This window comes from Desmodus rotundus, chromosome 3 (genome assembly GCF_022682495.2).
Source record: "Desmodus rotundus isolate HL8 chromosome 3, HLdesRot8A.1, whole genome shotgun sequence".
Classification (NCBI taxonomy): Eukaryota; Metazoa; Chordata; class Mammalia; order Chiroptera; family Phyllostomidae; genus Desmodus; species Desmodus rotundus.
The window spans coordinates 102590702-102606664 of NC_071389.1; the positions used below are offsets into that span (position 1 = coordinate 102590702).

Sequence of the window (15963 nt, forward strand, 5' to 3'; positions counted from 1 at the left end):
GCCCTTCAGGGAAGCCTAGAGGTTTACTTCCTGGAGAAGATAAGGCAGGTTGGGGAGGAATGGAGATGGGGAACATGATGGGTGAGGCTCCCTGTCTGAAAACTGACATATTTACCAGGTACGAATTCTTATATTTGAAGTTTGTTAAGTACAAAGTAAACTAAAACATAATTTTTAAAAAGAACCTGATGCAAATTCCCACAATCCTTAACCGAAGTCCTTCAGGTCAGATGTGTTTCAGAATTCAGAAAGAACATTGTTTATTTGTATAATTTTAAACTCTGACTGGGGTTTGGGGCTGCCCCTAGTAATTAAACATTAATATTTCTGCAGTGAAATCTATGCACAGTCATACTGATACAGAGATCTGATCAGATGACTGGGGAGGAGTAGGGAAGAGCTGTAGAAAGAGGTTGCCCAACGCAATGGTAAGCAGTCTAGGATGGGATTGGCTGAGGAGCTGAACACCTCCAAGTGCACATGGAATTCTGGGCTGGAAGGTTTAAACTGAAGGAAGCAGAGATTAGCTCTCTTTCTCTTCCTCTAGGATGCCTGGATGATTGTTCTGTAGCTGCCTGTGTTTCCCAAAGGACTGTATTTTAAATGGGAGAAGTAACTCCAGGCACAGCCTAGGATTGGTCTGGCCTGGCAGAGAGTGGCAGGGTTATCTTTCTTAGGGTGTTCTAGAAGGGACAGGCTCTGAGGCAGAAGCCTGCCATCCTTCCAAAGTTGTGTAGCTCTTATATCTTCTGTTGTATTTAGTTTATAAACTGACCTTATAGAAGTAAGATAGTTAAAAACTAACAGGGAATGAGAGAAGAACTCAAGAGTTAAAGATTTTAACCTTAGTTGATAGGCTTAAGTAATTAAAGCTATAACTCAAGAGTTAAAAAGATTTCAGCCTTAGTTGATAGGTTTAAATGACTAATGCATATGGAAAGCTGTTATTCCAAAGTTGTATAGCTTTTGAAAAAAAAAACTCCTTTCCTTTTTCACCAATCTTCTGGAGGATGGTGGCAGGTAGCGGGACCTCACTCGCTGTTGGTTAACGACACTAAGTGGGATAAATGAGTATAATCAACCTGTCAGGTCAAGTTTTGCTACAACTTACTTTTAATGACAAACATTTAAGAAATAAAACAAAACAAAATCAACTTTTGGTTTTCAGAGTTTTTTTTGGATTTCAGATATCTTGAAATGGAATCACAGGCCCATACTTAGATATAGGGCCTACCCTTCTATCCTGATGCTATTTTAAAAATATTGTAAGACACTCGAGTTTTCTGTGCCTTAATTCTTTTATAAAACAAATTTGATTATGGCAAACACCTTCAAAATTAGATCACAAAATGTTCTAGTTGTTACCTCTTTTGTTGAGTATTTTATTATTGAGAAAACTAATCGAGAATGGTTGGACAGATTATTCAAACCAGTTTTGCCACCCAGTGAGTATATTGCTGGACAAAGTCCTCCAGGTTGGCACTGAGCACCCTTTCGTGATTAGGATCTTGAACAGCAAACACACAAGCCCAAGCAAAATGGTGACAGAGTTTGCTGTCAGTTTCCCAGGCTGGTCCCCGGTTGATGCCACTGTGCTGGAAGCTAGGACTTCATACTGTCTCCACAATTCCCATATCCTGTTTGTTCCTGCCTCACTCGAGAGCCTGTCTCCCGGATGTTGCCCAGCTTCCTGTCTCTAAATCAAAATCTGTTCTACCTTCCATTCCCTGAGGATCAGCTATCTATATTATAAAGTCAATGATCAATATACTAATTCACACAAAAGCATTAACAAGTTTATCTAGTCAATAAATTTGCTCTCCATGATACCACAACTTCTATTTTGCCAAGGGCACTTCAAAAACAATGCTTGAATTCAAGGAGGTATTTAGGCGAAGGGAATTAACTCTCACCAAACAGCCTATTATTTCTCAGGCACTATGCTAAGTACTTTGTGCAAGTTATTTCATTTAATCCTCACTTAATATCCCCATGACAGGTTGGTATTATAAACCTATTTTTTTACAGGTGAAGAAACTGAGGCTCTGAGAGGGTAATTTAAGGTCATAGTCATCAGTACCTTCAAGATTGAAACCCAGACTCTTTCCAGTACTCTCTGCCACCTCCTTGACGGAGTGAGGATTTTGAATAGGCAGGAATGTGGCTCCCAGAGCCAGCCATGTTCTCCTGCTCTTTCCCTCTTTCTAAATTTCTATTTGCCTCTTGAGACCCGCTGATCAGTACATTATACCAAACACAAAATAGGGAGGCCTGCCCATTCTCATTATAACTGTAAAAAATCTGTACATAGCACAGCACCCGTAAATTTCCCCAACAAAGCAAGATTAATAATATGGGATATGTGCTCTGTGAAGAGAAGACCAGGTTTACAGAGAATAGTTTAGCACGAATGTTGAAAATGCACATACAAAATCACAAATATGGTTCAAAAAGTATCCTTGACGCAAAACACCCAAATTTGGCAGACAGACAGTTAAATGCTTGCTACTGTACTGGTGTCACACTGGGGCCACCTCCTGGGGGAAGGGGCGGCACTCCCCTCCTAACTTGGGTTATAACATGAACCCCATGAGAGCAGGGATGTTTTCACTGCCAGATCCTCCTTAAACAGAACAGTCTGAATTGAGGCAACTTGATAAACATTTGTTGCTCCCGTGAATGCATTTCTTTACCTCCCGTCACTGCGGTCCCTCAGAGCCTCTTACCTCTTCCCGTATCACTTTATCCCCCATTTTCTAGTGGTCCCTCCAAATCTCTAAACACTTTACTCAGATCTTTACTCCATCTCCTTTTTCTTTGAGCAGAACCAGGTTTAAAACAAATGAAATATTTTTACTGGGTATATGTGTATTTCTAGTTTAGAAAGGAAAACACAGACAACTCTTAGAAATGAGTTAAAATGAAGAGAGAAAACATGGTAAATGCATTGCATTCAATTCTTATCAAATGCAGACACATATACACTGAAATCATAGCAGCTGTGTTTATTTCATAATTTATGCATTGGAAGAAAAGTTAAGTAATGCAGCATGTTTATTTCCATGTCAACTTGATGTCATGTTTAAAATATAACATGAGTTTGTCTACATGTATTACCTCTTTTCCTAGAGACTCTTTGATATTTAAATATAAACCACAGCCCTAATTGCCAGCCCTCCCTCACACGTCAGTCAGGGCAGCGGTGAGCCTCTCCTACATCGTGTGTTGACAGAATGCTGTAAAATGTTCTAATCAACAAAGTTGAAAAATAAATTTGGTAGCAACAATCTCAGCTTTGTTGTATTCCACAAGAACATCTACATTAAAGGAAATAAATACATCATATGTGCAACAGTGCACAGGGTTGCTATGGTAACAGACTACATGTTTTACATTTACTTTCTAGTGGTGGTACGTATAAGTTATTACAACCAAATAACGTCAACACTCATTTCTTTCTGATCATATTGAGGTCTCTGGGATAAATTGTATTTACAGTTCAAGGAATTCTCATTTATTAGCCGGTCCTTTTCTGTCTTTTCTAGAAACTTTAATTTAAAAACATAAATGATTAATATTTGGCATTAGGGTTAAATTTGCACTGTCATTTAACTCATGTAGAGATACTCCCAAAATGACAAAAGAAACAGAGTAACCACAAGTGTCAATTTAAACATTTGAAGTATTGGGTGTGTATGTATGTGTGTATTTAGGTGGCAAGAGGCTGCCGTGGGGAATGAAGGCAAACAAGGAGTTTAGAAAAAATATATTTGGTTTTACTAACTGGGCATATAAAACGAATCTATTTTCCCAAAGCAGCATTTATGTGAACAGTTAAGAAATACCTAGTGTCATGAACTATATACTTCTATAATATTTCACTAAACCTTGATTTTACTATTTATTTGAAAACATAAATTTAGCATTGCCACTGAGTACATTTAAATCACCATCAATTACTGTAAATAGAACTCCAGCCACCCTCTCCCCATTCTGTTACATAGAGGCCTGGCTTTTCAAGAGTCTCTATGACCTTTCTACCCTTCCCAGCCTGTCATCCACCAGCCACTTGGAAAATTAACAGCCTGACAGAATAGTCATATCTCTCACTATGGACCAACAGAGCACCAATAATGAGGCGCTTCCAAATCAAGTAAACAGGAACCTAATTTGTGGTTGTACCTCTACCCTATCAGGATTGCAGGCTGGACAAGAGAAAATGACTCTCCTAAACGGGCACCTTCGTCACCCAATGGGTCTTTATACCACCTTGCAACTTTCTCTTTGGGACCAATTGAAAGAAACATGCATATATTACCCACCCATCCACATATATTCTTTCTCTAATATAAGAGATGTCGCTCTTCATGTTACATTTGATAAACAGGTTTTCTGCAAGTGTTTTTTTTCAATTAGAGAAGTTCTTTAAAAGCCATAAAAATATACCTTTACTGACGTCTTTTATTGCAAATAGTTCATACTCAGTGTCTTCCAGTTGAGGGGAACCACACAGTCGTCAGGCAACAAAGACTCTGTAGGAAAAAAAGGGGTGGGATTTTACCTGTACTGTCACAGATTTTTACCCCAAGTGTGTAGGTATGCAAACATGATACCTAGATCACCAGAATGGTAAAAGCCAGGTTCTGAAGATTTTTTTTTGCTACAGCAGGCATTAGCTTGTCTCAGACCTTTATCTTCTATTTGTAAACGCTATCCAGACTCAATGGAAATGCTTATGTGAATATCTATGTAAGACACTGTGTATGATAGTTCATGTTCTCATTAAATATAACTATAAACATATAACAATAACTATTGTGTTGGCCAAAAAGTTCATTCAGTTTTTTTCCATAAGCTGGCTCTAGTAGTGCTTGGTTGTCTTTAACTTCACTTGAAACAATTTTGTTGGATTGTATTGTGACAGCTGTTGTATCAGTGTACATTAAAAAACTTATCAAAATTGGTGAATTTTTGTGTAGCCATTTTAATATATGGAAGATGGAAGAAAATATGTACCTTTTTGGCACATTATGCTTTATTATTTCAAGAAAGGTAAAAAAGCAATGGAAACGCAAAAAAAAAAAGTTGCGCAGTGTATGGAGAAGGTGCTGTGACTGATCGAATGTGTCAAAAGTGGTTTGAGAAGTTTCATGCTGGAGACTTCTCTCTGGACGATGCTCCATGGTTGGGTAGACAGGTTGGAGTTGATAGCAATCAAATCAAGACATTAATTGAGAAAATCAATGTTATACCACATCAGATAGAGCTGACATAGTCAATATCCAAATTAAGTGTTGAAAATCATTTACAGCAGCTTGGTTATGTTAATTGCTTTGATGTTTGGGCTCCACATAAGTTAAGTGGAAAAAAACCTTGACCCTATTTCCACATGTGATTCTCTACTTAAACATAACGAAAACATTCCATTTTTAAAACAAATTATGACAGGTGATAAAAAGTGGTACTTTACAATAATGTGGAATGGAAGAGATCGTGGGGCAAGTGAAATGAACCACCACCAACCACACCAAGAGCCGTCTTCATCCAAACAAGGTGATGCTGTGTGTATGGATTGGAAGGGAGTCCTCTTTTATAAGCTACTCCCAGAAAAACCAAACAATTACTTCCAAAAGCACTGCTCCCAATTAGGCCAATGGAAAGCAACACTTGACAAAAAGCATCTGGAATTAGTGGAAAACACATAATCTTCCATCAGGATAACGCAAGACCGCATGCTTCTTTGACAACGAGGTAAAAACCGTTACAGCTTAGCTGGGAAGTTCTGATTCATCCACCTTATTCACCAGACACTGCACCTGCGGATTTCCATTTATTTTGATCTTTACAAAATTCCGTTAATGGAAAAAATTTCAATTCCCTGGAAGTCTGCAAAATGCACCTAGAACAGTTCTTTGCTCAAAGAGAGAAAAAGTTTTGGGAAGATGGAATTATGAAGTTGCCTGAAAGGTGGCAGAAGGTAAAGAAACAAAATGGTGAATACGTTATTCATAAAGTTATTGGTGAAAATGAAAAATGTGCCTTTTATTTTTGCTTTAAAACTGAACAAACTTTTTGGCCATCCAGTTTATTTTTAATATAAATGTACTGGTACTGTTACAGAGCATAAGATTTAGGTAGTTGTCCTTTCCTGTGACAAGTATAAAACATTGCAACTATAGCAAATATAGTCTTGCTAATTGCTCCTTCCGCATAAGAGTGTGTGTGTAGGGGAAATCGTCACAAACAATTAAGATGCTCATAAACAAGTCCAAACACTGATATATACATTTCAGCCACACCAAAGCACACAAAATATTTTTTTCCTGTACTCACATATTCCAGCAACATAGGCAATTAGTTTGCTTTCTTCAGGCCTAAATATGTCTCTCCTATATAATCCCACTGTGCCTGCAGAGCTCCTAACACTTGTTTGAGTTCCCTGCCTTATTTCAAGGCCACTGGCCTTAGAGAGACCAGCGCTTAGCTTGTCCCGCCTAGCCACACGAATCATTTTACAGCCTCCACTTAGTTTTCTCTTCTTTTTAAAGAACATGCCATTTCTAAATGTGACTTTTTTTCCATTTTAAGCCACATTTGTTAAATACTACTTATATTAACTGCCACAAATAAGCCGTCCTAGACAAAACCATAACCCCATATTTCTTCCACAATCCCTTTAGCGCTGCTTACCTCACTCAAAATATTTATAAGGTGGTCATTCATATTTTCTATGTGCAATAATTTTGTTTTGTATTAGTTTTGTCTCCCCATTTAGAAGGTAACCTACTTAATGAATGAGGTCTATTTCCTCTAAAATGGGTTCCAAAACTTAATTAATGGATGCTTGATGATTATGTTAATCACAATGGTATTGTACATTCAAGGGCAGAGAAGGTTAGAGTCTTTGTGCTTTGTGATACCGATCTAAGTAGTGATTGTTAATCTTTTTGGGTTAACAAAAAGAGAAGCTGAGATTATCTATAGGCTTTCTCCCAGGAAAATAGCAGGAAATGACACAAAAAATTTTGCGTACCACTTCAGAATATGGACCTTGGAATATGATCCCTAACCTAAAATGACTTCAATTATCTTATTAAATTCCCCAAAGCAACAAATGTATTATAATTTTTTAAACTGGCATGTTTCTTTGGTGCATCTAGGAGAACAGAAAATTGTAGCAAATAGTTGAGATGTGATTATTCACAAAGTTTACAAAAACGGTAAACATGGTAACTGAACTCCAAGGGCAGGCTGATAAAGGAGACCCCCTGGCCCTGAGACTTAGCCAATCTTGGGTCTGAGCTGCAACGACTTTGTCCAGAACAGCAGTTTAGGAGCAAAGTAATAAACTCTGGAAGACAAGCTGGTAAGGGCGCAGGGCCCAAGTACCCTGGCGGGAGCAGAAGAGAAAGAATGCCAGGAAGATACAGAGAAACTTTAGGGCTTGGAGCTGTGACCTCTCACCTTTTACAACTTCTGTCCTTAAGGAAGGGTACGCGTGCAACTGCATGAAATCACCGACACGTGCAACTGACTTACAGACAAGGAAACGTTGGCATATGTGCTCCATTTCTGCTTTAAGACATTTAGCATCTTAAATAGGCTTATTGTTTAGGAGGAAATTTACTTAGAATAGTAAAAAATTGTATTTCCACCTTTTTTATTCACAAGTGAATTTTTCATTTCCAAGAATAATCTTAAGAACCTGAAGGAACCTTTCAAGTCACCAGTCAGACCCCTTTCTAATCTTTTCAATGCCCTTCTCAGACAGTCTTTAAAAATTAAATTCGCACTGGCTGGTGTGGCTCAGTGGATGGGAGTGTCATCCAGCAAACCAACAGGTCAACAGTTTGAGTCCCAGTCAGGGCACATGCCCAGGTTGCAGGTTCAGTCCCTAGTTGGAAAGTGTACAAAAGACAACCAATTGACGTTTCTCTCTCACACTGATGTTTCTCTCTCTCTTCCCCCCTCTCTAAAACAAACAAACAAACAAACATATCTCTCATCCTTCCTCTCTCTCTAAAAGCAATGAAAAGAAAGGTCTTCAGGTTAGGATTAAAAAAAAAATCAAATTCAACTATTACAGGTGATTCTTTTTCATCATTTAATCTTTACTATATCCTTCTTCACTATTCTTAATATCTACATGCCATCCTATGACTGAGAAAGGAAAGGGCCATGTGCCAAACAAGGGAAATGTAGAATGTAAGAGTTTAAAAAAAAAAAAAAAGCAGTCCATCTCTGTTACATAATCACTGTTTGCCCAAGTCTTCCTACACTCTTCCCAGTGCCTATTTAAATTGAGGGTCCACGTATTCTATGTGCTCAGATACATTTAAGACTATCGGCTCCCCTGGCTGTTGTGGCTCAGTGGATTGAGTGCTGGCCTGTGAACCAAAGGGTCACTGGTTCCATTCCCAGTCAGGGCACATGCCTGGGTTGCAGGCCAGGTCGGCAGTGGGGGGCGTGAGAGGAAACCACACATTGATGTTTCTCTCCCTCTTTCTCCCTCCCTTCCCCTCTGTCTAAAAATAAAATTAAAAAAAAAAAAAAAAAAAAGACTATTGGTCACAGAGGTAGGGACAAGGCACACAATTCTGAAGATCAAACACCATTTGCTATGAGTCCTCCTCTTCCACTGCTGAAAAGCATCACATAATTAATTGCATGGAATCACTAACACCAAGTAGAAACACCTAAAAAAATATTCATATATATTATAGTGGACTTTTTATTTGTAGAAAATAAACACAATTTACCTACTGGAACTCCAGGAAACTCACAAAGCTTTACTAGTTGAAAGGTAAACCCTTGTGATCATAGTAGCTCAAGTAAATCAAGGTCAGTGTTTGTTGAATATTGATTTCCCTCAGTTTGTAAGAACTGTAATAGCTTAATTTCTTCCCAGGGCTTCAAGCTTTTCACCAAACTTTTCATTTAAAAAATGAAGATCACAAGTGATCCTAACAGATGACAAAATAACAGGTGGGTTACTTAAAACTTGTGGGGACATAAACCCTCTGTTATTTAGCTTATTACCTACTCCGGTCTGAGACTGGAAAGTCAAAAATGGTATCTTCTCTGTACAAGATATCTTCCAAAAGCTGGCTGTAGATTGTAGCACATGAGAAGGAACAGGGCTTTTATAAAAACACTATTCAGAGTGTCTTAGTCTCTTAAATGGCAGGTAATGAGAGTCAAATTGTCCACCAACATTTAGAGGAAGATCTTTGGTAATATCAGAGTAAAATAAGGATAATGACTGAATGATATGGTTTTGCTTATTGTCATCGCATTTATTTCTGAAATTCTACCTTTTTCTTCTTCCAAAATAATTTTTAGTACATGGCTTTCTGTTAACAAGTCACATTTCCCCCTTTCTCTTACATTGATATGACTGTCTCAGTAAGTTAAATTTTGGTGCCAAATTAAAAATTCTTTTCTGCCTCTTCTTCCTATTCTTTGTTTAGTGTAAGGCACTCGTTGGGATATATCCAGTTTAAATAAGCAGTTTACAAAGAGACCTGTTTCTGTTTCTATGATTGAATCTTATGTTCTCAGCTGGAAGTGACAAACCTTCATTTTCTATCAATAGCTCCTCCTCTATCGATGTTTCTGGACTGCTTCCTGGTCCCCATGCTCCTTTAGAAGTAGAGACCAATTTAATCATTTGCCCCTTACTGTCAGGACCAGCCAGCTTTTGCCATCTATCTTTCTTTGATCTCTGTTCCCTGAGAAACTTAAGAGGTCCATCTGGCCAGCTACCAGAGTAGGGTTATCTATCAGAGCTCAGCTATAATTCTTCATCAGATAAGTTATTTGAGGTGGGAAGAGCCCAATTGCTTTTAGTTGTATTTCCTCCTTGTTCCTTTCCTAAAGCTTTATCTGAAGTTCTGGATCCATACTGAGAGCTCAGAATTGTTTCTTTCAGAAGACTTTCATCTACCACCTCTCTCTTCTGTATAAATGAGACTGGGGTTTCAGCAAATTGGTCTTAGATGTCGAATACCACAGTAAGCCCATTTCCAATGTGTTTGTCTACCTTTGTGCCAGAGCAGTCATCACCTGTTACACAGGAAAGGTTTTGAGTCGCTATTGGACAAGTAATAGGAGTTTTCATTTGGCCTCAATGACAAACGTAGAAACAAGTCTTCCTTAGGTAGGTAATTCTTTGATGTATTGGCCAACTCAACTACCGACATAACATTTGGGAAACTGTCTTAAGGATTTATGTTGTCCTGCATTTCATCTTTAAGGCCATTCCCTAAATCTCCCAGTTTGTTTCCCAGACCACCAGTGAAGGTACACCTGATTCTCTTTCAGTCACTTCAAGTCTTCATCTTCCCCTTCATTCTGAGATGGGTCCTGAACACACGGCATAAGAAATCTAGAGTTTCAAATGAGGTTTCCTCCATGGTTTCACTATGAGTGTTCTTTTTATTTCTTTTTCTGTTTCTCTTCTCTTTGGTTTTGCTGAGCCTGTGCCCAGTTTTCTTCAAATCTCCATCTCTGAAACATAAAATTAAGAAAATTTATAACGATTATTTGTAGGACATTAGCAAACTAAAGCATTAAACTCTTAACGCACAGATTCAGAATTCATTAGTACAATGGCACACAAAATGCTCCTGGCTAGACGGCTGCTCTCTAGTGCAGCTAGACCTCTGCCTCTGTTTAGGGCTGCATATTCTCAAGGAGTCAGAGTTGTTTATTCCCAGTCTGTTTGCATCATAATAATTGTTACTATAATTATGTAATTTGAGTAAACATTATGTAAACATGATATCAGCCAGAGGAATATGAGTACGAGAAAGTTTCCATAAAGAATTAAAATGCCCACCCCCCAAAAAAATTAAATTGAAGTAAGTGAACTCAATAAAGATGAGGTACTAAACAATTGTTAATCAAATGAGATGTGGGCAAGATAAGTATTGTTTGTTTTAAAATCATATTTGGCCCTGGTTGGTGTATCAGTTGGTTGGAGTGTTGACCAGTAACCCGAAGCTTGTGGGTTCGATTCCCTGTCAAGGCTCACACCTAATTGCAGGTTCCATTCCTACTCTGGGTAAGTTCAGTCCCTGGTCCTGTCCCATACTAATTGATGCTTCTCTCTCTCATTGATGTTCCTCTCTTTCCTCTCTCTCTAAAAGCAATAAAAAAATTTTCTATTGCTTTTCTGCGCTCATGTTGTTTTGAAGATTTCTTTGGGTTCTCCCTCCAATCTACATGAACAGAAACTAGACATTCTTGACAATGCAATACAGGTGTAGTCTATGCATGAAAAAGGATAAACTCCACTAAACAGAAACATAAATAAAGATTGGTTAATGAATGTACATGTAGTAAGCATGCATTTTAAGTCCAAATAAAATGTTTAAAGTATGTATTGTATCTTACTAATTCCTCACTTTAATTAACTTTCTCAGTGAACTAACCAGCTGCTTGTCCCGATTATGCTAGATAAAAGGACTTTTATTATAAATAAAGCACCTGGCCCAATGCCTAGCACATGGTGGATATTCCATAAATGGCAGCTCTTATTTTTACTATAAATTAACAATAATAAGAACAACCATATATTTCACTAAGACTCCCAGGATTCAATTCAAGATTAGGATTGGGCAATTGTTAGTACGACTTATGTAAAAAGATCAGGTGAAAAGGAAAAGCTAGAAAGTTCTCAAAATGTGATTTATTTAATATAATTGCAAATGACTAGTAGAGAATTATTTTCTTTTAAAAGTGACCATATATAGATAAACTGACAAATCCACCAACTTAATCAGACATTAAAAGAGCTTTCCCGGTAATTGATAGAACAAGCAGAGAAAAAAAGACAAGGATATAGGCCCTGGCAGGGTAGCTCAGTTGGTTAGAGTGTTGTTCCAATATGCCAAGATAGCAGGTCCAATCCCCAGTCAAGGCATCAACCAGTGAATGCATAAATAAGTGGAACAACAAATGGATGTTTCTTTCTCTCTCTCTCTCCTTTCCTCTCTTTCTTTAAAATCAATAAATAAATAAAATGAAAAGAAAAGGACATAGAAGTTATAAATAGCACAATTAATAATGTTAAATATAATGAACAAATATGGAACACCACATCCAAAACCGGGAGAAAACATCATTCTCAAGTCCGTGTAGAATATCTAAAGAAATTCACAAGGCCATCAGGCTAGCCCCCACAAATTTCAAAGAATTACTAATGCACAAACCATATTCTTTGACCATAATGCAATTAACTTTGAAATTAGAAACAAAAAATTATTTTGGAAAAAAATGTTTTCTAGTCTATGACTTTTATAGGCTCCTGACAAATCTGATTTCCAAATGCTACTTAAGTTGTAGAAAATATTTTTCTAACTCAAAAGAGCTCAGGAAAAGTGGTAGAAGTAAGAACTATTAGCTTGGCAATCTTATTATGCAAATCCATTCACTGTAGTGTTCAAGCCTCTGCCGCATTTGTGGTCTCTTCAACGGAAGAATGGGATATTTGCATTTTTAAATTTGAATATGCTAGAGTACCTGAAGATTTGTGCTAATAACATTATGAGAAAAATTAATTTTGGTATCAAATTGGTTTAAAAATATATGAGAAATGTAAAAGCAAATTTTATTTCATTTTCAAATTTTTTTAAATTTTTATATTTAAAATTTTTATTGAATTTATTGGGGTGACATTGGTTAATAAAATTATATAAGTTTTAGGTGTACAATTCTATAATACATCATCTGTATACTGTATTGTGAGTTTACAACTTCAAGTCATGTCTCCTTCCATCATCATTTATCCTCCTTTGTCCTCTTCTACCTCCCCCACTCTACTTTTCCTCTGGTATCACCATACTGTTGTCTGTGTCTGAGTTTTTTTTCTTAATCCCTTCACCGTTTTACACAGTCCCCCAATCCCTCTCCCCTCTGACAGCTGTCAGTCTGTTCTCTGTATCTATGAGCCTGTTTCTATTTTGCTTGTTAGTTTAGTTTGTTTATTAGATTTTCCAAAAAGTGAAATCATATGGTACTTGTACTTCTCTGACTGGCTTACTTCACTTAGCATAATACTCTTCAGGTCCATCAATGTTGTGGCAAAAGGTAAGTTTCCTTCTTTCTTTTTCTTTTCTTTTTTTTTTTTATAGCTGAGTAGTATTCCATTGTGTAAACATACCAAAGCTTTTTTACTCACTCATCTACTGATGGACATTTGGGCTGCCTCCAAATCTTGGCAATTGTAAATAGTGCTGCAATGACCATAGAGGTGCATATATTATTTCAAATTTAGAAAAAAGAATTTAAATGTTGTAAAAGTCATAAGTAGGAAAAACCCTCAGGTAAGATTAATCAAGAAGGAAAGAAACAAACTAGTTTTAAGGATGAAAAAGGAGACACAACTGAAGTTCCAGATAAGATTCTAAAAGATAAAGGAGCTGCAGCATTATTTACAATAGTCAAGATATGAGAGCAGCCTTAAGAGGCCGTCATAGATAAATGCATTTTAAAAATGTGGTGCATATACAATGAAATACTATTCAGCCATAAAGAGGGGAATCTGGCTATTTGTGACAAGATGGTTGAACCTTGAGGATATTACACTAAGTGATATAAGTCAGACAAAGGAAGACAATTTATCATTGGATTTCACTCAAATGTGGAATCAAAACAAACAAAAACCCCAAGCTCATAGATACAGAGAGCAAATGAGTAAGTCAAGGAGATGTAATGTACAGCATGGTGACTATAGTTAATTCTGTACTGTATTTTTTTTATTTCTTTTTTTTTAAATTTTTATTGTTATTCAATTACAGTTGTATGCGTTTTCTCCCCATCCCTCCACCCGACCCTAGCTGAACCCACCTCCCTCCCCCACCTCCACCCTCCCCCTTGATTTTGTCCATGTGTCCTTTATAGTAGTTCCTGTAATCCCCTCTTCCCACTGTCCCCACCCCACTCCCCCCTGGCTATTGTTAGATTGTACTGTATTTTTGAAACTAGCCAAGAGAGTAAATCTTAAAAATTCTCATCACAAGAAAAAAATTGTAACTACATATATAGTGATATATGTTAATTATATTTATTGTGGTGATCATTTTGCAATATATACAGATATCAAATTATTATTTTGTATACCTGAAACTAATATAATGCTATATGTCAATTATATCTCAATTTAAAACGTAAAAAATAAATAAAAGGATGATACTATGCAAAACTTTATACCAATAAAATTAAATGTAAATGAAATGTATAAATAGCTAGAAAACACAATTTATTAAAACTAACTAAGACAGAACTAGAAAGCCTGAGTACTCTTACGAAAGAAAATAATAAAAGTTGAGTTTTTTTCCCACCAAGAAAACTCCAACTCCAGGCGAATTTTCAGAAAAGTTCTACCAAATACTCAAGGAGATGCTAATTGTAAATCTTATGTAAACTTTTCCAGAGAAGAGAAAGAGAGAATACCTCAAACTCTTTTCATTTTGATAGTCATGAAGTATACTTTCTAAATACAAAAAGCCTTTAAAAATTAGCAAACTACCTCCAGTAACGATTAAACTAGATAAAACATTATGATGTAGTTGGGTTTATCTTGGGATTTGCAAGATTGGTTTACACTACAACATCACAAAAGACATTTTCCAGGATAGATCATATCTTAGACCAAAAATTAAATCAATATTTTAAAATACAGATATCATACAAAGTATCTTTACCCACCACTCTAGGATAAAGTTAGAAGCCAATAAGAGAAGTAAAAATGGAAAATTCATAAGTCTGTAAAAATTAAACAACACATGCTTAAACAACCAGTGGATCAAAGAAGAAATCAGAGGAGAAATTAGAAAATACTTTAGTGAAAACAAAAGCAAAATATACCAAAACACATGGGACACAGTAAAAGCAGTATGAAAGGAACATTTTCATAAAACCAGAAAGATTCCAAATCAGCTACTTAACTTTACAACTCAAGGAACAAGAAAAGAAAAGAAAAAAAAAACTAAACTCAAAGCTAACAGGAAAAAGGAAATAATAAAAACAAGAGCAGAGATAAATGAAATGGAGAACAGAAAAATAATAGGGAAAATTAATGAAATCAAAAGTTCTTTGAAAAGATGAACAAAATTGACAAACACTTAGTGCTAAATGAACTAAGGAAAAAAGAAGATGCAATTTACTGAAATCAGAAATGAAATGGGAAATTTACTACCAATTGTAAGAAATAAAAAGATTTTTAGAAAGTACTATGAAAAATTGTATGCCAACATATTGAATAACCTAAATGAAATGGAAAATTTTGAGAAACACAAAAACCTACCAAGACTTAACCACCAAGAAACAGAAATCTTAATAGACCTATAAACTAATAAGAAGATTGAATCAGCACTCAAAAACCTCTTATTTTATTTTATTTTATTGATTATGTTATTACAGTTGTCCTGAGTTTTCCCCTTTTGCCCCACTCCACCCAGCACCCCCCACTTCCTCAGGCAATCCTGACACCATTCTCCATGTCCATGGGTTATGCATGTAAGTTCTTTGGCCAATCCACTTCCTATACTGTACTTTAAGACCTCATGGCTGTTTTATAACTACCTATTGTACTTCTTAATCCCCTCTCCTCAAGAAATTCTTGACAAAGAAAAGCTCTGGATCTGATGGCTCCCCTGATAAATTTTACCAATAATTTAAAGAACTGAAGCCATTTCTTCACCAACTTTTCCAAAAAAATTGAAGAGGAGGGAACACTTTGTAACTCATCTATGAAGTCAGCATCATCATGACACCAAAGCTAGACAGACACACAAAAAACTGCAGACCAATGTCTCTTATAAACATGAAGCAGAAATCCTCAACCAAACTCAGTAGCATATTAAAAAGATTATACACCATGACAAAGAGGGATTTATTCCTGGAGTGCAAAGAGGGTTGAATGCATGAAAATTGATCAATGTAATATGCCATGTTAAC

General features: G+C 36.5%; 1 pseudogene; it reads right to left on the reverse strand.

Annotated features, from left to right (window-relative positions):
- LOC123478752 (uncharacterized) overlaps positions 1-15963 on the reverse strand; it is a 62214-nt pseudogene that overhangs the window by 25267 nt on the left and 20984 nt on the right.